The sequence below is a fragment of the Malania oleifera genome, chromosome 12 (assembly GCF_029873635.1).
Source record: "Malania oleifera isolate guangnan ecotype guangnan chromosome 12, ASM2987363v1, whole genome shotgun sequence".
NCBI classification, from domain to species: Eukaryota; Viridiplantae; Streptophyta; class Magnoliopsida; order Santalales; family Ximeniaceae; genus Malania; species Malania oleifera.
In genome coordinates, this window is record NC_080428.1 from 62339527 (window position 1) to 62361565 (window position 22039).

The window sequence follows — 22039 nt, forward strand, 5'->3', positions numbered from 1 at the left end:
ACTCTTCCAATACCTAGAAAAACTTGGAACCCAGTTTCTATCGCATTTCAACAAAACACAACCATGCATGCTCATATAACCAAACAAACCACACTCATTAGGTAATCTCAACAATCACGATTTTCAAAATACAGTTTATAACAAGTTAAGGCACGACCATCTCCATAACACAATATATTCACAGTTTTCCAACAAAACTACAATGCCCCCTTTTTCCCAAAACTGTAATATGCAAAACCCATAATTTTATCTATTAGATCCTCCTAAATGAGCAACCAAAACGTACATAGGACCATGAACCACAGTTCTACCGAGTCCGATTTCAAAAATAACTGACATAAACAGAATCCCTTTTCCTTTCCCCAAACGGTCAATCTCGAACTCTAGGCCCCTAAACAATGAACCGAGTTCCCAAAACCTACAAATCATAGTATAGAACATGCTCACAATTCTATTCTCTACATAACTACTGGAACAGAATTGAAAATTGAGCCTTACCTCGATTTTGAGCCGAAAACCGAAAACACCCCAAATGAAGATCTGATCCATAAAACTTGTAGAGAATCCTTCCCTGATCCTCGTGGTAACGTTAGATCAAAGATTTTAGCAATGTACGACAAAGAAATCTAGAGAGAGAGAGAGAGAGAGAGTATTTCGAGTTCCTAGAGAGATATAGAGAGATTTTAGATTATGTAGCCACAGGTTCTATCGGCATTATAGGTGAGGAGGTTACTCTTGGACGAATGTCATAGGTACCTAACTTGTGTGAAGGAACCATTATGGGATGAGTTGAAACTTGAGGATATTCGAGTGGTTAACAAGTTCCCGGATGTGTTTCCGAAAGACTTACCCGGTTTACCTCCGAATCGTGAGGTGGAGTTTGCGATAGAGTTATTGGATGGCAAGGCACCAATCTCGAAAGCTCTGTACCAGATAGCTTCAGTAGAACTTTAGGAGTTAAAAGAGCAGTTGTAGGAATTATTGGACAGGGGCTTCATCTGACCGAGTGTTTTGCCCTATGGAGCTCCAGTTTTGTTTGTGAAGAATAAGGATGCGTCAATGAGTATGTGCATTGATTACCGCGAGATCAACAAGGTGATTGTGAAGAATCATTATCCTTTGCCTCGTATTGATGATCTCTCTGACCAACTGCAGGGGATGCATGTCTTTTCGAAGATTAATTTACGGTCAGGGTATCATCAGGTGAGGCTTCGATTTGAAGATGTTGCGAAGACTGCTTTCCAAACCAAATATGGCCACTACGAGTTCTTAGTTATGCCTTTTGGGTTGACGAATGCTCTGGCAGTGTTCGTGGATCTGATGAACAGGATTTTCCATAAGTACCTGGATCAATTTGTAGTGGTATTTATCGATGACATTTTGGTATACTCGAGAAGTTCGGAAGAGCATGAAAACCATTTGAGGTTGGTGCTACAGATTCTTCGAGAGAAGAAGTTGTATGCCAAGCTAAAGAAGTGTGAGTTCTGGTTGAACAGGTTGCATTTTTAGGCCATGTGGTGTCTAAAGGTGGTATCTCAGTTGATCCTAACAAGATCGAAGCTGTGATCGACTGGGTGAGACCAAAGAGTATTCAAAAGGTTCGGAGTTTTCTAGGATTAGCGGGTTACTATCGTCGGTTCGTGGAGGGATTCTCTAAGTTGTCTAAGCCTCTGAATCGATTGACCAAGAAGGGGGTAAAGTTTGAGCGGACCAGTAATTGTGAGTAATGCTTTCAGGAGTTGAAGCACCAACTGGTTACTGCTCCGATTTTGACCATTCCTTCTGGGGATGGTGGTTTTGTGATTTATAGCGATGCGTCTCTGAGGGGTCTGGGATGTGTGCTTCTGTAGCAAGGTAAGGTAATAGCGTATACTTCTCGGCAACTCAAGGAATACGAGAAGAATTACCTTATGCATGATTTGGAATTAGCTCTGTAGTTTATGCATTGAAGATCTGGAGACACTACTTGTATGGTGTGCAGTGTGAGATTTTCACTGATCACAAAAGCCTCAGGTACTTTTTCATGCGACAGGAGTTGAACATGAGGCAGAGACAGTGGCGAGAGCTGATCAAGGACTATAATTGCACCATCAGTTATCACCGGGGGAAAACTCATGTGGCAGCTAACGCATTGAGTCGGAAGTCAGGGCATGCAGCAGTATCTATAGTTGTGGCTCAGCATCATATTAGACGGGATCTGGAAAGCCGTGGTATAGAGTTGGTGTCTAGTGATCATCAAGCTTTTATTTCTAGTTTGGTGATCCAACTGACTTTATTTGAGCATATTAAAGCCGCACAGACTAGTGATGCAGAGTTACTTGAGACTGTAGAGAAAGTGCAGCAGGGGTTAACTACAAATTTTAACATCTCTAAGGGAGGTGTGTTGAGGTTTGGAACTAGGTTGTGTGTTCCAAATGACGATGGGATCAGAAGGACGATTCTAGAGGAAGCGCATCGTTCTTTGTATACGGTACATCCGGGTAGCACAAAGATGTATCGGGATTTACGCGAGACCTTCTAGTGGAGTGGTATGAAAAGGTAGATTGCTTAGTTTCTAGAGTAGTGTCTAACGTGTCAGCAGGTGAAAGCTGAACATCAGAGGCCGGTAGGGTCATTACAGCCCTAAGCTATTCTGCAATGGAAATGGGAGCATATTTCCATGGATTTTGTGACCGAATTGCCGCGACCACTTCACGAGTAGAATGCTATCTAGGTAATCGTGGACAAGTGATGAAATCTGCTCACATTTTACCGATGAAGGTTAGCTACCCTTTGAGTAGGCTAGCAGACTTGTACGTGCATGAGATAGTTAGAATGCACGGGGTATCGGTGTCCATTGTGTTAGATCGAGACCCAAGGTTTACCTATCCTTTCTAGAAGAGTTTGCAGTAAGCATTGGGGACGAAGCATACTTTCAATGCAGCATTCCACCCCTAGACTAATGGACAGTCAGAGAGAACAATATAGATCTTAGAGGATATGTTGTGGGCTTGCGTGTTAGACTTCGATGGTGGCTGGATGCAATTTACACCACTTGTAAGAACCCGAACTGTGATATATGGATCAATTATGTGAAAAAAGGGTAAAGTGGTAATTTGGGCAAGTTTCATCGATGAAGCCAGAGTTCGTCGACGAAGTCCATGTGAGTCTCGTCGACGAAGTTCAGAGGCCCGTTGATAAGGAGAAGCCGAGAGAATTCAGGAAACCGGGGATCTCAGGTTCGTCGATAAGGCCACCGCTTTGTCGACGAAGGCAATGGCAGACTCGTCAACGAGGACGCCAATTCGTCGATGAGGGCAGCCAAGTCAAGGGCTATAAATATTAGTTTCCATTACTTCTAAGCTAAGTAATCTCAAAATATCCTCTCCCTCGCTCTCTAGAACTTGAAGAACTCTTTCTCTCTTGATTTCTTCGTTGTTCGTCACCTAAATCATAAATCCACCGTTACTGTGAGGATTAGGGAAGGATTCTCTACGTTTCTAGCGGATCGAAATCTCGTTTTAAGCATTTTTGGGTTTTGGGCAAAAAATTGAGGTAAGACTCAGTTTTCATTTCTGATTTAGAATATGTATAGTAATACTAATTATAAGCATGTATTGTACTGTGGTTTGTAGGTTTTGGAGTCTCGGTTCGTAGTTTTGGGGACTGTAGAGTTCGTAGTTAGAATCGGGTTAAGGTAAGGGGATTCAGTTTATATCAGTTTATTTTTGAAATCAGGATCGGTAAGCTTATAGGTTACGATCGTATGTATGTTTTGGTAACTTATTTGGAAAAATCTATTAGGTAAAAATATGGGATTTTTAGGTTATAGTTTTCGGGAAAATTTGGGGATTTCAGGTATCATCTTTGCTTTGTTTAGAAAAACTGTTTGTTTCGTTTAAACTATATTATTAAGATGACTGCTATCCATATTTGCATAAATTGTATACTTGAATTGGAAAACAATATGATTTGTCATAACCAAATAAGTGTGGTATATATGGTTTTATGTAAATATCCCAGGTATTTTGTGAAATAGCTATGTGGTGGCTAATTACCGTACGCTGATATGTATAGGAGTGTGAGCTCCAAAATGATTTCAGGTTTTATGAAATCGGCTAGGGACGGCTAATTACTGTATGCCAAAACAGCTATATAACGGCTAATTACCATACGTTGCGCCATGTACCGGTGTGAAAATCGTGGACGAGAGTGTCCGGCTCTATATCCGAGGGTGTGAAATATCACCACGTATCCTAGCTGGTCATCGAGGGGTGTGAGCTACACTGTATGACAATGTAATCACTGTGAAGTTTTGGGTTTCATGGAGTAGTTGTGTGTTGGCAATGTAATCGCTGTGGAACTTCGGGCTCATGGAGTAGTTGCGTATTAGTGTGAGCTACATCATATTGGCAATGTAATCGCTTGAAGCTTCGAGTTTCATAACGTAGTTCCGTATTAGTGTGATGACACTAACCGTATGTTTTGGGTATCATATGTACTGAAATGCATTTGTGAAAATACTGGAACTGTATGGAAATGTTTTCGAATTGTGTCGTATTATATAGTGTTATATTTTGCGTAAAATAACACTGGTATGCCATACACTGATATAACCTACTTTATTCTTTACTGAGAAGTGTCTCACCCTGAATGTACGTACAATGTTTTTCAGGTCCATCAGGTAGCCGTAATTAGCATACTAGCAATCGGAAGCGGGGGTGTCGTTAGCTGTTGTTAGTGCCTGATTAGGTACGAGATTTTGTAACCGGGTTGTCTTGATGGTTTTTGTAGACACCCGGAGTATGTACAGTTTTGTATGGGTTTGTGTATCCTAGTTTTGTACAAACTCTATTATAGTATGTTATATAGCTAGATGAAGCATTTTCCGCTACATAACTGATGAGTATGGATGTATGTGCGTATGTGTATAGGGTATCTGTGTACCTCACGGAGTCGGACCCTCTTATTGCATTGTATCATGTATGTTTGAATTGATACAGAGACAGGTTAGATTACTATATTCACACTTGGGACCCATCTGTAGGTTTAGGGCATTACAGTTTGATATCAGAGCCAAGTTACTAGGTATTGTAGACTTGGTTAGGAGTATTGATGTGTATATACCAGAGTATAGGATGTAGGAAATGGGTAGTGTTGGTCGAGGGTTTTTTAGTTGCTAGACCGAGATTCGTCGGCGGTATTCTGTGTTTTTCCTTGGATGACGATTCTAGTAAAGACAAGGCAAACTATTGATGGATTCTTGTAGGTGTGACGGGGCAGGCTTAGACTTGTGAGAGCAATAGTTGACATGATTAGGTCTATGATTGTGTTAACTATGTACAATATAGGAATTTTAACCGATTCCTATTCTATTTTCAGAATGGAGCCCAAGGATAATAACTTGGAGAGTGGCTCCAAGGAGACGACAGGCGATGAGTCTCCTTCTGTGTCTCGTGGTTTGGCGAGACAAGTGATCCGAGAGATTGGGCGAAGTGTTAGGAGATGCGAAATGTAGTGACCCGAAGAATAATAGTATTTTAATAATAAGGAGGGAGGAAAATGGAAACAAAAACAGAAGGAGGCAGTAGACAAATACAGGGATTTCGTCGACGAGGGTTCTTCAGGACCTCATTGACGAGAAAATACCGAGAGAAGAATTTGGGCTACTCTGAATTTCATCAACGAAGGGTAAGATACGTTAACGAAATTCCTAAAGGACTCGTCGAGGAGATGACGTGGCTCGCCGACAAAGCCAGCAGTATAAATAGTCCTAAATTCATTTTAATCACAGAAAATTAGCACCGCTCTCTCTCCTACGGCCTCTCCTCCATCTCTCTTCGATTTCGGCCCCGTCAATTGCCGGATCAATGATCTGAGGCCACCACAACGCTCCTAGCGGAGTTCTCTTCAAGTCTGCCGAAGCAGATCATCAATGGGGGCAAAGTTGGAAGTCATCCCAAATCTAAAGTAAGGTCTTTCATTTGGAATTTGGCTTTTTAGCAGTTGTAGAAAATGTTGTAGACGTAGAAATAATGACATTTTGTTCTGGTGAAAATTATTTTTCAGGGTGTCGAGTAGGAAAGCCTGCGAGTGTAGGACCCGTCTCAGTATGAGATTTTAACAGGAGTCAGGTAAGGGAAATATGCTATGCTTAGCAATTTTACTATGTTTCAGTATAAACTATATGTTTTTATCATATGATTATTCATGATAGAAATTTATACAGTTTATCATTTATGTGTAATATGTTTAAAATTACTGTGTGGCTTGAGAATATGGATATATAGTAAAGAAACATGTTTTACAGTATTTTCAAAATATACAGCCAATGGTTATGTTTTATAGTAATTACAGAATACCATGATTGTACAATTTTCAGTACCATGATTATACAGTTTTTAGTACCGTGATTATACAGTTTTCAGTACCATGATTATGCAGTTTTCAATACCATGATTATATAGTTTTCAGTACCGTGATTATACAGTTTTTAGTACCATGATTATACGGTTTTCAATACCATGATTATACAGTTTTCAGTACCATGATTATACAGCTTTCAGTACCATGACTTACAGATTACAGTTCAGTTCAGAAATACAAATGATACAGTTATAGTTTATTATAATGTCATGGTTAATGCAGTTATTACATAATCATGGTAAAACAGTTAGTTGTATATAGAAATATATTATATAGTATCAGACCCTATTGCACCATACAGCAAAATACGGTACCGTAGCTACAAATATTCAGTTCAGAGTGCAACCACCTATTCAGATAATACGTGGTAGTATGTCGATCATATAGTGCCCTGACATGGACAGGCTCCCCATCAAATATGGGTTGAGGAGGGCAGATCAGACTGAGGGAGTATAGTGGTTTACCCTGATCGGCCAACTAAGGTAGATCCCGCCTACGGGCCACACAACCCTGTCATGAGGGGTCAAATCATGACATACAGTTATCCACAGGGAAGTTTTCAGTTATTATTATATATACACATATTTGCAGAGACAGAGATTATACTTATGTACATTAGAAGTATTTTGACTAGTAACCTAAAATTACAGATATGTTAAGCAACATGGAATTGGTGGTGGATCTCTGTTATTTGTTTAGTAATCATAGATGCAGTTATATATAATTATATAGAAACAGATTTTCATAGTGTTGTAACTCATTTGCCACACACTAGTAATAGCATAATTCGTCTTACTGAGCGTTGGCTCAACCCACTTAATTTATATTTTTCAGGTGATCCAGGTAGGCGAGCAAATCAGGCTTGCAGGTAGAGGGGTTTCAGTGACGACCATCAGTAGAGAGTGGGTATGTTTTTGAAGTATTTCTGTATATCCTAGCCCAGTTGAGGGTATTTTGGGGAACAACTGTGCATGTATATTTTGGGAACATTTTAGCACTCTGGTATTGTATATAATTACATATGGTTATGTTTATTTGATTTCTGCTTCTCGCTGCTTAGGTTAATGATTAGGTTTAATCCAGTGTGGTATTAGAGCATTTTAAATGTTATAGTATACAAAAAAAAAACCAAGTTAAATAATAGGTCGTTACACGAGAGCTCTCCTACCGAGAGGATTTTGGAAGTCCTCCACTGCACTGAGAAGTAGAAGGTTTTGTATGCTACATTCCAGCTGACTGGGGAGGCAGAATGTTGGTGGACGGCGGTGAGTCTGCTTGAGAGGCATAGAGTTAGTCCATCTAGTATGACGCGGGGCCGCTTTAAAGAGGTATTTTTTGAGAGATACTTTTCGGTCTCCACTCGGGATGCGAAGCTCGATGAGTTCTTGGACGGTGCAGAGGTATGTTACCAGGTTTATCGAGTTGTCTCGATTTGCGTCGTACTTGGTTCCGAATGAGCACGAGAAGGCTCAGAGGTTTGAGAGGGGTCTGAGGAAAGACATCCGCCGTCTTGTGGGAATGCTACAGATCCATGAGTTCTCTGTCCTAGTGGATAAAGCCTCCATAGTTAAGACCGACCTTCAAGGAGATGAGGTAGTGCAGGATCAGGGGAAGAGGCCAGTATCTTCTGGTCCTCAAGGTGGCCCTCGACAGGGGTAGTGGAAGAAGAAGAAGAGCTACAGTTTCAGCTATCTGCAGAACACCGAGTGGCAGAGCTATCAAGGGGATCCGTCCCCCGCACCATGCGCCAGCTGCCATAAAAGGTACGATGGCGAATGTCAGCCGTTCTGGGGAAGCTGCTACAACTGTGGCAAGTCAGGCGACACATCACGGAGTTGTCAAGCACCGAGGAGAGATACGCCTGCACAGAGCTAGAACTATGGGAGTAATCAGATGCCTCAGAGGAACTACTAGGCAACCACGGCTCCGACGAGGGTATATTCACTGACTCCAACAGATGCGGAACACACTAGGAACGTGGTGACAGGTACCATGTTATTACTTTCGAATAGAGTTGTTGTTTTATTTGATTCGGGGGTAACCCATTCATTCATATCTGCTAGTTTTTTGAAGTTGTGTGGGGCTGAAATTTGTGTGATGAATGAGATGTTATCTGTGACTACGCCGACTGGGAGTGTAACGATCTGTAGTAAGTTGTTAGGGAACTGCCTAGTGGAAATCTAAGGGAGGCTGCTACCAGCGAACCTTGTAGTATACGACATGTATGGTTTTTACGTCATACTGGGGATGGATTAGTTATTCTCCAGTTTTGCAATGATTAGCTTTCGTAGGAAAGTAGTAGTGTTCAGACCTCTTGGGGAGCAGGAGTACAAGTTCGTAGGATTGTGTGTGCGTTCGATGTCATAGGTTCTATCAGCATTACAGGCGAGGAGGCTACTCTTGAACAGGTGTTAGGGGTACCTAGCTTGTGTGAAGGAACCACCACGGGATGAGTTGAGACTCGAGGATATTCAGGTAGTCAATGAGTTTCCATATGTGTTTCCTGATGATTTACCCGGTTTACCTCCGGATCGTGAGGTGGAGTTTTCGATAGAGTTACTAACTGGTAAGGCACCGATCTTTAAAGCCCCGTACCGGATTTCTTGATCAGAACTTCGAGAGTTGAAGGAGCAGTTGCAGGAATTACTGGACGAGGGCTTCATCCGATCGAGTGTTTCGCCCTGGGGAGCTCTAGTTTTGTTTGTGAACAAGAAGGATGGGTCGATGAGCATGTGCATTGATTACCGTGAGATCAACAAAGTGACGGTGAAGAATCGTTACCCTTTGCCTCATATAGATGATCTCTTTGACTAGTTGCAGGGAACACAAATCTTTTCGAAGATCGACTTACAGTTAGGGTATCATCAGGTGAGGGTTAGATTCGAGGATGTAGCGAAGACTATTTTTCGAACCATTTACAGCCACTATGAGTTCTTGGTTATGCCGTTCGGGTTGACCAATGCGCCGACAGTATTCATGGATCTGATGAATTGGGTGTTTCATGAGTACCTGAATCAGTTTGTAGTGGTTTTCATCGATGACATTCTGGTATACTCGAGGAGTTCGGAAGAGCATGAGAATCATCTGAGGTTGGTGCTACAGATTCTGCGAGAGAGGAAGTTGTATGCTAAGCTGAAGAAGTGTGAGTTCTTGTTGAATCAGGTCGTGTTCTTAGGCCATATGGTGTCAAAGGGAGGTATCTCAGTTGATCCTAGCAAGGTTGAAGTTGTAGTCAACTAGGTGAGACCGAAGAGTATGCAAGAGGTTTGGAGTTTTCTGGGACTGGCAGGTTACTATCATCGGTTCGTAGAGGGTTTCTCTAAATTCTCTAGACCTGTGACAAGATTAACTAAGAAGGGGGTGAAGTTTGACTGGACTAGTGATTGCGAGCAGTGCTTTCTCATGTTGAAGCACCGACTGGTTACTACTCCAGTGTTGACCATTCCTTCGGGGGATGGGGGATTTGTGATCTATAGCGACGCGTCCCTGAAGGGTTTGGGATGTGTGCTTATGCAACAGGGTAAGGTAGTAGCATATGCTTCTCGATAACTTAAGGTGTATGAGAAGAATTACACTACGCATGATTTGGAATTGGCTGCTATAGTTTATTCCCTAAAGATCTGGCGACACTACCTGTACGGTGTTCAGTATGAGATTTTCACTGACCACAAAAGCCTCAGGTACTTTTTCACGTAGAAAGAGCTGAATATGAGGCAGAGGCGGTAGCTAGAGTTGATCAAGGACTACGATTGCATGATCAGTTATCATTCGGGGAAGGCCAATGTGGTAGCGGATGCATTGAGTCGGAAGTCAGAACATGCAGCGGTATCTACAGTTGTAGCTCAGCATCATGTCAGACGGGATCTGGAAAGCCTTGGCATGGAGTTGGTGTCTGGTGATCATCAGGCTTTCGTTGCTAGCTTGGTAATCCAGTCGACCTTATTTGAGTGTATTAAAGCTGCGCAGGCTAGTGATGCGGAGTTAGCTAAGGTTGTGGAGAAGGTGCAGTAGGGTCTAACGTGTTAGCAGATGAAAGCTGAACATCAGAGGCCGACAGGGCCGTTGGAGCCTTTGCCTATTTCGGTGTGGAAATGGGAGCATGTTTCTATGGACTTTGTTATCGGATTGCCGCCAGCGCTTCCCGGGTAGCATGCTATTTGGGTAATCGTTGACAAGTTGACAAAATCTGCTCACTTTGTGTCGACGAAGGTTAGCTACCCTTTGAGTAGGCTAGCGGACTTGTATTTGCATAAGATAGTGAGGATGCATAGAGTACCGATGTCCATTATTTCAGATCAAGATCTGAGGTTTACTTCTCGATTCTAGAAGAGCTTGCAGGAAGCACTGGGGACAAAGCTTACTTTCAGTACAACGTTCCCCCCCATACTGATGGACAGTCAGAGAGGATGATATAGATCTTAGAGGATATGTTACGAGCTTGTATATTGGACTTCGGTGGTAGTTAGGTTAAGTTTCTGCCACTAGTGGAGTTTGCCTATAACAATAGCTTCCAGGTTAGTATCGGGATGGCACGGTTCGAGGCTTTGTATGGTCGGAGGTGTCGATCTCCTTTGTATTGGGATGAGGTAGGTGAACGTCAGGTTTAGGACCTGAACTCGTACAGCAGGTGTCTGAGAAGGTAGGTTTGATCTGAGAGAGGATTAGATCGGCTCAGAGTCGGCAAAAGAGTTACGTGAATGTTCGCCGCTATGAGTTGGAGTTCGAGGTTGGGGGGGTAAGGTATTCCTTAGAATCGCTCCGATGAAGGGAGTGATGAGATTTGAGAGGAAAGGCAAGTTGAGCTCGAGGTACGTTGGACCATTTGAGGTTATTGAATGAGTGGGTCCGGTAGCCTACAGAGTTGCACTACCCCCAACACTCTCGAGGATCCATGATGTATTTTACGTATCCATGTTGAGGAGGTACGTGTCGGATCCGTCGCATGTTATTAGTTACGAGTTTTTGGGACTTGAGGATATTTTGCATATGAGGAAGTGCCTGTTTAGATTCTGGACTAAAAGGTTCAGAAGTTGCGTACCAAGGAAATACCGTTAGTAAAAGGTATTGTGGCGGAATCATGTGGTTAAGGAAGCTTCTTGGGAATTGGAGGCAGTATTACGTCGGAAGTATCCACAGTTGTTCTGAGTAGTAGTTGGATAGCAGGGTGGTATGGGTATGTATGTATGTATATATGTAATACTCTGTTATCGTATTAGTATGGTGTGGTTAGTCTCTAGGAGAGTTTTGTAGTATTGTGAGCTCCCGAGATTGTGTATGTATGTAACCACGGTATTCCTCTGCCATAAGTGAGGGAACGTATGTATGTATGTATGTGTTGTATTGGGGCTGCGTATAAATGGTCGTCGTTTCTCTAGAGTGTGTATGTATGTATCATGACGGGGCTACGTATAAATGGCCGCCGTTTTCTCTATAGTGTGTATGTATGTATCATGATAGGGCTGCGTATAAATGGCCGTCGTTTTCTTTAGAGTATGTATGTATTGTAGAGGGGCTGCGTATAAATGGCTGTAGTTTCGCCTTAGAGTGTGTATATATGTAGTAGTATGAATGTGTTCGTAATGAGAGATTACAAATTTCGAGGATGAAATTTTTGTAAGGAGGGGAGGTTCTAAGAACTCGAACTGTGATATATGGATCAATTATGTGAAAGAAGGGTAAAGTGGTAATTTAGGCAAGCTTCGTTGACGAAGCCAGAGTTCGTCGTCGAAGTCCATGTGAGTCTCGTCGACAAAGTTCAGAGGCTCATCGACGAGGAGAAGCCGAGAGATTTCAGGAAACCGGGGATCTCAGGTTCGTCGACGAGGCCACCGCTTCGTTGATGAAGGCAATGGCAGACTCGTCGACGAGGGTGCCAATTTGTTGACGAGGGCTGTCGAGTCAAGGGCTATAAATATCAGTTCCATTGCTTCTAAGCTAAGTAATCTCAAAATATCCTCTCCCTCTCTCTCTAGAACTTGGAGAACTCTCTCTCTCTTGATTTCTTCGCCGTTCCTCGCCTGAATAGTAAATCCAACATTATTGCAAGGATCAGGGAAGGATTCTCTGCGTTTCTAGAGGATCAGAATCTCGTTTTTAGTAGTACTAATTATAAGCATGTATTGTACTGTGGTTTGTAGGTTTTGGAGTCTCGGTTCGTAGTTTTGGGGACTGTAGAGTTCGTAGTTAGAATCGGGTTAAGGTAAGGGGATTCAGTTTATATCAGTTTATTTTTGAAATCAGGATCGGTAAGCTTATAGGTTACGATCGTATATATGTTTTGGTAACTTATTTGGAAAAATCTATTAGGTAAAAATACGGGATTTTTGGGTTATAGTTTTCGGGAAAATTTGGGGATTTCGGGTATCATCTCTGCTTTGTTTAGAAAAACTGTTTGTTTCGTTTAAACTATATTATTAAGATGACTGCTATCCATATTTGCATAAATTGTATACTTGAATTGGAAAACAATATGATTTGTCGTAACCAAATAAGTGTGGTATGTATGATTTTATGTAAATATCCCAGGTATTTTGTGAAACAGCTATGTGGTGGCTAATTACCGTACGCTGATATGTATAAGAGTGTGAGCTCCAAAATGATTTCAGGTTTTGTGAAATCGGCTAGGGACGGCTAATTATTGTATGCCAAAATAGTTATATGGCGGCTAATTACCGTACGTTGCGCCATGTACTAGTGTGAAAACCGTGGACGAGAGTGTCTGACTCTATATCCGAGGGTGTGAAATATCACTACGTATCCCAGCTGGTCACCGAGGGGTGTGAGCTACATCGTATGGCAATGTAATCACTGTGAAGTTTTGGGTTTCATGGAGTAGTTGCGTGTTGGCAATGTAATCACTGTGGAACTTCGGGCTCATGGAGTAGTTGCGTATTAGTATGAGCTACATCGTATTGGCAATGTAATCGCTTGAAGCTTCGAGTTTCATAGCGTAGTTACATATTAGTGTGACGACACTAACCGTATGTTTTGGGTATCGTATGTCCTGGAATGCATTTGTGAAAATACTAGAATTGTATGGAACTATATGGAAATGTTTTCGAACTATATCGTATTGTATAGTGTTATGTTTTGCGTAAAATAACACTGGTATGCCACACACTGATATAACCTTCTTTCTTCTTTACTGAAAGGTGTCTCACCCCGAATGTACGTACAATATTTTTCAGGTCCATCAGGTAGCCGTAATTAGCATACTAGCAATTGGAAGCGGGGGTGTCGTTAGCTGCTGTTAGTGCCTGATTAAGTACGAGATTTTGTAACTGAGTTGTCTTGATGGTTTTTATAGACACCCAGAGTATGTATAGTATTGTATAGGTTTGTGTATCCTGGTTTTGTACAGACTCTGGTATATACCTGGCAAAATGGATAAAAATCCGTTAATCCGACCCGCATCCAACCCATTTTAACCGACTCATAATCAACCGCTTACTAAATGATTCGAATATGGTTTTCAATGTTCATATTCGCCTCCTTAGCGGGTCGGGTCGGTTTTATCCGACGGATATCCGCCAAACCGCTTAAAAACCCATTACTAATTAACCAAATCCAATGGAAGTGCCCATAGCCCACTGTCCAAGTATGGAAGGCCCAGTGCCCCAGCAATGTCCATACAGCCCATTATTTATGCCAGGTCTTCACAGTGGAGTCCCGCTCCAAGGCCAGCCCTATTCGATTCAAGCCCTAGCCTTAATGCCCTATTCGATTTGACATTTAATCCAAGAGAGAGTAAGCACGAGAGACCCTTCTTCTTTGACCCTTCGAAGCCCTTTGCCCTCTGACCCTTCGCGAGTCCATCTTCGATCCTTTGAACCAATGGGAGCTTCGTGAGTTCATCTTCAACACTTCGAACCAGTAGGAGCCTTTGTGAGTTTGTCAGGAGCTTCGTGAGTTCGTCATCGACCCTTCGAACCAGCAGGAGCTTTGTGAGTTGGTCTTCCACACTGCGAACCATCAGAAGCCCTTCGTGAGTTCGTCAAGAGCTTTGTGAGTTCGTCGTGGACATTTCGAACCAGAAGCTTTTCGCAAGCTCGTCTTCGAGCCTTTGTGATTTCTTCTTCTTCTCTGTTATTGCATATTAGGACATTACATATTTCTACATAATTTTCTGCTTCTACACTAACAAGAAGGTAGGGCAGTGAAAAATAATTCCTTTGCTGGCCTTTATAATTCATAAATTTCATCTTTTATTCCTGTTGGATGTTTTGGTGATACATGACATGGCTTTAACAGTTTAACAAAGTGCAGAACTGTCCATGGTTGTAATCTATGCTAAATCAGCTTGTTGTATTAAATTGGGTATCTTGGAAGGGAGAATGAATTCTCTTTAGGCTTCAAGTTAATAGTAGGAGATAATATGGAGAGGCCTGCTATATCTTGCTCTTTGTCACCCACATTCTTTTGTTCAGATAAATCCTGCAGAAGAACATGACCAATAATAGAGATTGTCAATTTGGCTAAAAAAATGAACAGATTGAACTAATGAAAAGGCCATTTTATGATCAACAATTGTTGTACAAAGTTTGTATTTTCCCACACCACTCCTACATAAATTTTTTAAGCCAGGTTAATCTGCATCATAAGATAATTCAATCCTCCATGAGAAGGAATACCAGCCACTTTCTCAAATGCAGAGATGAAAAAGAAAATATACATTTTACATTGGAGTAAAGGGTAAAGTAAAGTTGTGTATGTGGTTCCAAGCCACACCAATGTACATGCCATGAATGAATTCCAAAAGAGAACATATGCCAAACAGATAAAACATTATCAATGTCCATGACCATGCGGTATAATTACATTTTTTTCCACCTGTTGAGTTGGGTTGCTGCAGAAGGATTAGATGTACTGCAAGGCTGCAATGTGATGACCCAAAAATTTATATATATGATTAAAGCACAATAATAATAAAATAATAAAAATGGTAATTAAGTTAATATCAATACAGAAGTGTTTTTTTGTAGGATCCTTGATTCCATGTTTGATGCCTAAGAAAGACCTTATCTTAGCGAGTGCTCAGAGACCATTGCGGCTCAGTCACTCCCTGGAGGTTGGCCTAGTCAAAATGGAATTTTATAGGATAAACAAGATAGACACAGTTTGTACACGTAAATAAGTATATATACATAAAATAGTGTTTTAACAGACATAATTTGTAAAAATATATAATAAGATGATAATAATATAGGTATCATATATGGGGCCCACAAGACTATGTGGGGTCCACATGAGTCCCGGAGCCACAAGACACTGTTTATATATGTAAATAAGTAATGTTTTGACTGATATAATTTGTAAAAAAGTATGATAAAATAATAATAATATAGGTATCCTATGCGGGGCCCACAAGACTGTGTAGGGCCCACATGAGTCCCGAAGCCGTATGGAGGTTTACACGAGTCTCAAAACTATGTAGGATGCATAAAATTGTATGAGAGTTATTCGAGTTACGTAAGATCCATTTGGGTCTCGAAGTTGTGTGGGGCCCACAAGACCATGTGGGGCCCACATGAGTTTTCAAAATTTAAATTTAATTCTTATTCAAAAATAAATAATAAAATAAATAAATACTAAAAATAGTTTAAAAGTAATAACAATGATAATAATCATTAAGAAAAATAATAAAATAATTAATTAACTAATTGATTAATTAATTAGGTAAGTAGTTAATTAAAAATTTATTTAATGGGAATGGTGGCAAGCACTCCCACATGGCCTCCATCCCCATCTCATACTCAACCCATACCTTACCCATCCCTTGCCCCACTCTTTAATTTTAAAAAAATTATGATTTCACCCATCTCTCCACACTTTTATAAATTCCATTTCTTCCCCAAAATTTTCCTATAAATAGGGAGCTCTCAACCTTCATTTTTCACAACAATTTTCTAAGAAAGAGAAGGATTAGTGAGTGAAAGAAATTGTGATGGAGAGAGAATTTTTGAGTAAGTTCTCAATCACCCACTCTTTCCGATCTCATTTCTTAGAGATAGTTACAGTGTTCGTAAAGAAGAAGGTAAGTAAATTTTGATTATGTTAGTATTTTTATTCAAAATTTATACCCGAATTTATTTGTAAGTAAATTTCGTTTATGTTACTTAGTTTCATAAAATTTTCATGAGTTTATTCTTACGCATATTTAATATTACCAGTTTTAATTTTAATATTCTTGCATTTATTTTTTTTGGTTAAAAAATATTCTAATCCACTCGGGTAATTTTAAGCATTTCTTTCTATTCAAAAATAAATAAATAAACATTTTTACCACAAAGATTGTGTGGCATGAGTTTATTTCTACGTGCATGTGTTTATGAAAATATGAATAAAGATAAGATTTTCACGCTATTATTTTAAATTACATAAATTATAATAAGATGATTTTAAAACCCCTTATGGCAACGAAAGTTCAAAGTTACAGATGCTCGGTACCGCAACTTAAAGTTTAAACGGATCAGAGTGCACCCACACTGTTTACAGAGTGGTTATTTATGTTAGTGGATTTCTCCTGAGTGCACACCTGGTTCCGGACCAGGACTTAATAAGGAAAATCTCACTTAAAGTTTACGTACGTTGATTTAGTTTGGTCGGTCAGCCAACTAAGTCCAGTCTTCGGACCGCACAACCTAGTCATGAGGGTAAACATGACTTACGACAAACAGACCTAAGGGTGGTTTTTATAATATATGTTTATACATATTTAATTACATGTACAAAGTTACTGATGATTTGAAGGAAAAGTGTAAATTTACGTGAAAAGAATCATTCTGGTGCTTAAATGACGATTTAAGGAAAACGTATAAGAAAAAGTATATGTATGTTTATCATTAAATATTTTTACAGTTTTAAAGTTAAAAGTTTAATTTAACAGTTATAGTATATGATTATAAAATTTTATTGTTGAAATTGATGACAAAAGTTTTATGTAGAAATTTTGAAAATTTATATTTATTCTAAAAGAAATTTTGAAGTTTTAGTATTAAATATTGTTTTATGAAATTTTTAAAAAAGCTCATTTTGGCCACACACTAATAATAATCTTATTTACTTACTGAGCATCGTCTCACTCCAATCATATTTTTATTTCAGATAACTCTGAAGGGCATGTCAGAAATCAGGCTTAGCAAGCATGCGGGTGGGGATTAGAAAAATAAAGATTGATTAGAAATATTAGTATGATTTCAGATATTTATGTTTGTGTAATTTTCTTCTTTTGAAATAAATGATTGTAATATGGATAATTAGCGCTCTGGTTTAATAATAATTGAGTTTATTTTGCTTCCGCTGTAAATTAGTAGTAAAATGTTAATATCCCAGACCCTTCGGGGTCGGGGTGTTACATGCAAATTCTTAGCATCAGCAAGACTGTTGATGTATATGTATGTCTGTATCTGTATGTAGTGCATGTACAAATTCTTTATGGTATATATATATATATGTAAATGTATGTCTGTATCTGTATGTAGTACATGTACATGGTCTCTTTCAGAGTTTCAGGTTACTTCTAAAGACTATGGAGTCTGATTCTGAAGTTATATCAATATTGAAATTTCTTCTCATTCTTACATATAATTTTTTTTTTACAGAACCAAGAACTATATTAAATATTAATTAGACCATGACTCCATGGCAATGGTATGAGGTGATGGTTGGATTATGGTTGTTTTCTGTTCTTTCTTTATATGCATAATGACAACTTTTTGACTTGGTCAGTCAAATTTCAATATAAATATTGTGGTCGTTTGACTCATTTCATTATGTTCAATATAGATATAAAATGAAAATATTTAATCCCATTTTTCTATTTTTTGCAGTGCATTATAAGGATTAGGAGAAAAAAATGTCTCAGTCAATAGCGAATTCAATTGATCAAAATGATGAAATAGTTGTGTTTAAAAAAACTCACATGCTTTAAGAACAATTGTAATGTTTAGATTTTAGAGACTCACACGAGTCACACGCTAACAGTTTCTATTTTGATTTGGATTGAGACTAATTTATTATGTTTTATTGCTTATAATTTTACTTGCTTGATTTAGGAGTTGTTAATTAATATAAATGATTGAATGGTTGATATAGTTACTAAAAAAGTTAATACACAAACTAATCGCAAGTTATCGTATACAACTTAATATATTATGACACAAAATAAATTATTAATAAAATTATATTTGAGAATGGCGGATTATTCGCCCATCCGCCATGAATTATCCGACTCGAAACTGCTTAGCCCACCACTTAAACGAGTCGAATATGGATTATGATTTTTTTACCCGATAATCCGCCTTATCCGCCACGAATTATCCGACCTGATCCGCTTTGCCAGGTCTACTCTAGTATGGTATGTTATATAGCTAGATGAAGCATTTTCTGTTGCGTAACTGATGAGTATGGATGTATGTGTGTATATGTATAGGGTATCTGTGTACCTCACGGAGTCGGACCCTCTTATTATATTGTATCATGTATGTTTAAATTGATACAGGGACAGGTTAGATTACTATATTCACACCTCGGACCCATCTGCGGGTTCAGGGTGACTTTATTTGAGCATATTAAAGCTGCACAGGCTAGTGATGTGAAGTTACTTGAGACTGTAGAGAAAGAGCAGCAGGGGTTATTTGTGGATTTTAACATCTCTGAGGGAGGTGTGTTGAGGTTTGGAACCAGGTTGTGTGTTCCAAACGACGACAAGATCAGAATGACGATTCTTGAGGAAGCGCATCGTTATTTGTATACAGTACATTTGGGTAGCACGAAGATGTATTGGGATTTGCGCGAGACCTTCTAGTGGAGTGGTATGAAAAGGTAGATTACTCAGTTTGTAGAGCAGTGTCTGACGTGTCAACAGGTGAAAACTGAACATCAGAGGCTGGCATGGCCGTTATAGCCCAAAGCTATTCCGTAATGGAAATGGGAGCATATTTCCATGGATTTTGTGACCGAATTGCCGCCAGCACTTCACGACCAGAATGCTATCTAGGTAATCGTGGATAGGTGACAAAATATGCTCACTTTTTACCAATGAAGGTTAGCTACCCTTTGAGTAGGCTAGTAGACTTGTACGTGCATGAGATAGTTAGAATGCACGGGGTACCGGTGTCCATTGTGTCAGATCGAGACCCAAAGTTTACCTCTCGTTTCTAGAAGAGTTTACAGGAAGCATTGGGGACGAAGCTTACTTTCAGTACAGCGTTCCACCCCCAGGCTGATGGACAGTCGAAGAGAACAATACAGATCTTGGAGGATATGTTGCAGGCTTGCATGTTAGACTTAGATGGTGGTTGGAGGCAATTTATGCCACTAGTAAAGTTTGCCTATAACAATAGCTTCCAAGCTAGTATTGGGATGGTACCGTTCAAGGCTCTGTATGGTCGGAGGTGTTGGTATCCTCTGTATTGGAATGAGGTTGGTGAACGTCAAGTGTTAGGACCTGAACTCGTGCAGCAGGCATTTGAGAAGGTGGGTTTGATCTGGGATAAGATTAAATCGGCTCAGAGTCGGCAAAAGAGTTACGCAGATGTTCACTGCTGTGAGTTGGAATTCGAGGTGGGGGGTAAGGTATTTTTGAGAATCGTTCCAATGAAAGGGGTGATGAGATTCAAAAAGAAGGGAAAGCTAAGCCTGAGGTTTATCAGACCATTCGAGATTCTTGAGTGAGTTGGTCCGGTAGCCTACAGGATTACACTACCCCCAGCACTCTCGAGGATCCACGATATGTTTCACGTATCCATGTTGAGGAGGTACGTGTCAGATCCTTCGCATATTATTAGTTACGAGAACTTGGAAATTGGGGATAATTTAGCATATGAGGAAGTACCTATTCAGATTTTGGACCGTAAAGTTCAGAAGCTACGTACTAAGGATATACCGTTAGTGAAGGTATTGCGGCGGAATTATGAGATTGAGGAAGCTTCCTGGGAATTGGAGGCGGAGATACGCCGGAAGTATCCATAGTTGTTTTGAGTTGTGGTTTCGATAGTAGAATCGATAATTATGTATGTATTACCTTACTTTTGTATTGGGATAGGTGGTTAGTCGTTGGGAGTGTGTATTATTGTGAACTCTTAAGACGGTTTATGTATGTAATTACGGTATTCCTCTACCATAAGTGAGGGTGTGTATGTATTGCGATGGGTTTCGATGTAAATAGCCGCTGGTTCTTTCTAGAGTCGAGTGTGTGTTTGGTTGTGTGAATGAGTTCGTGAATGAGAGATTACAAATTTCAAGGACAAAATTTTTGTAAGGAGGGGAGGTTGTAAGAACCCGAACCGTGATATATGGAATAAATAAATAAGATAAGGGTAAAATAGTAATTGAGCAGACTTCGTCGATGAAGCTTGAATTTGTCGACGAAGGCCCTTCTACTATTCAGCGATGAATTGCAGGTGCTTTTCAACGAGGAGAAGTTAAGAGGTTTTGGGAATTCAAAAATCTCAGGCTCGTCGACGAGGCCACTGCTTCGTCGACGAACTCTCTTCATTGACTGGTCGACGAAGACATCGCCTCATCGACGAGGTTGGCCGAGTCAAAGATGTTATAAATATCTGTTGGGTTGCTTCCTAGCTTAGAAATAAAAAATCCTCTCTCTCTTTCTCTCTCTTTTTAAGAACTCAAACTCCACTCTCTCTCTCTCTCTCTCTCTAGATTTCTTCTCCGTATGTGGTTAGAATCGATGATTCGACGTTACTACAAGGATTCCCTTCGAGATTTGTGGAACAGATCTTCGTTTCGGGCATTTTCGAGATTTGACTCAAAATCGAGGTAAGGCTTGGTTTTCATTTCCGTTCGGGTAGTTTTGTAGGGAATGGAATTGTGAGTATATTTTGTATAGTGATTTATAGGTTTTGGGAACTCAGTTTACTATTTAGGAGCCGTAGAGTTCAGGTTTGGCTATTTGGGGAAAGGTAAGGGGATTTTGTTTATGTCTGTTATTTTCAAAATCAGACTCGGTAGAACTATGGTTCACGGTCCTATATGTGTTTTGGTTACTCATTTGGGGAAATCTAACGGGTATAATTATGGGTTTTTCATGTTACTGTTTTGGGAAGAAGGGGCCATTCGGTTGCATCTCTGGTTTCGATGGAAAACCGTGAATATATTGTGTTATGGGGATGATCGTGCCTTGACTTGTTTAAACTATATATTTTTGGAAAATCATGATTTTAGATTACCAAATGGGTGTGGATTGTTTGGTTATATGAACATGCATGAGTTGTGTTTTGCTGCAATGAAATAGGAACAAGGTTTCAAATTGTTCCAGATTGTGAAAGAGTGTTCGGCTCTATATCCGAGGGTGTGAAATATAGCCTGCCATGTTTGACAAGAGTGTCCGGCTCTACATCCGAGGGCGTAAGTCTTACCGGCTGATCACCGAAGGGTGTGGATCCACCAGTTGTACCAGTACGATGCCATGGGAGCTTGGGGCTACACCATGTGCTAAGGACGCCATGTAATGTGGGCCGGCTTCGAGCTGAAGGTGTGACGACACTGGGTTACTTGATCATGTGTGTGTGCTTGATATGCACTATACTGGAACTGTTTTGTGAAAATACTAGAATTGCATTGAACTGTGTATGTTTTATGTCATGATAACACTCATATGCCACACACTGATATA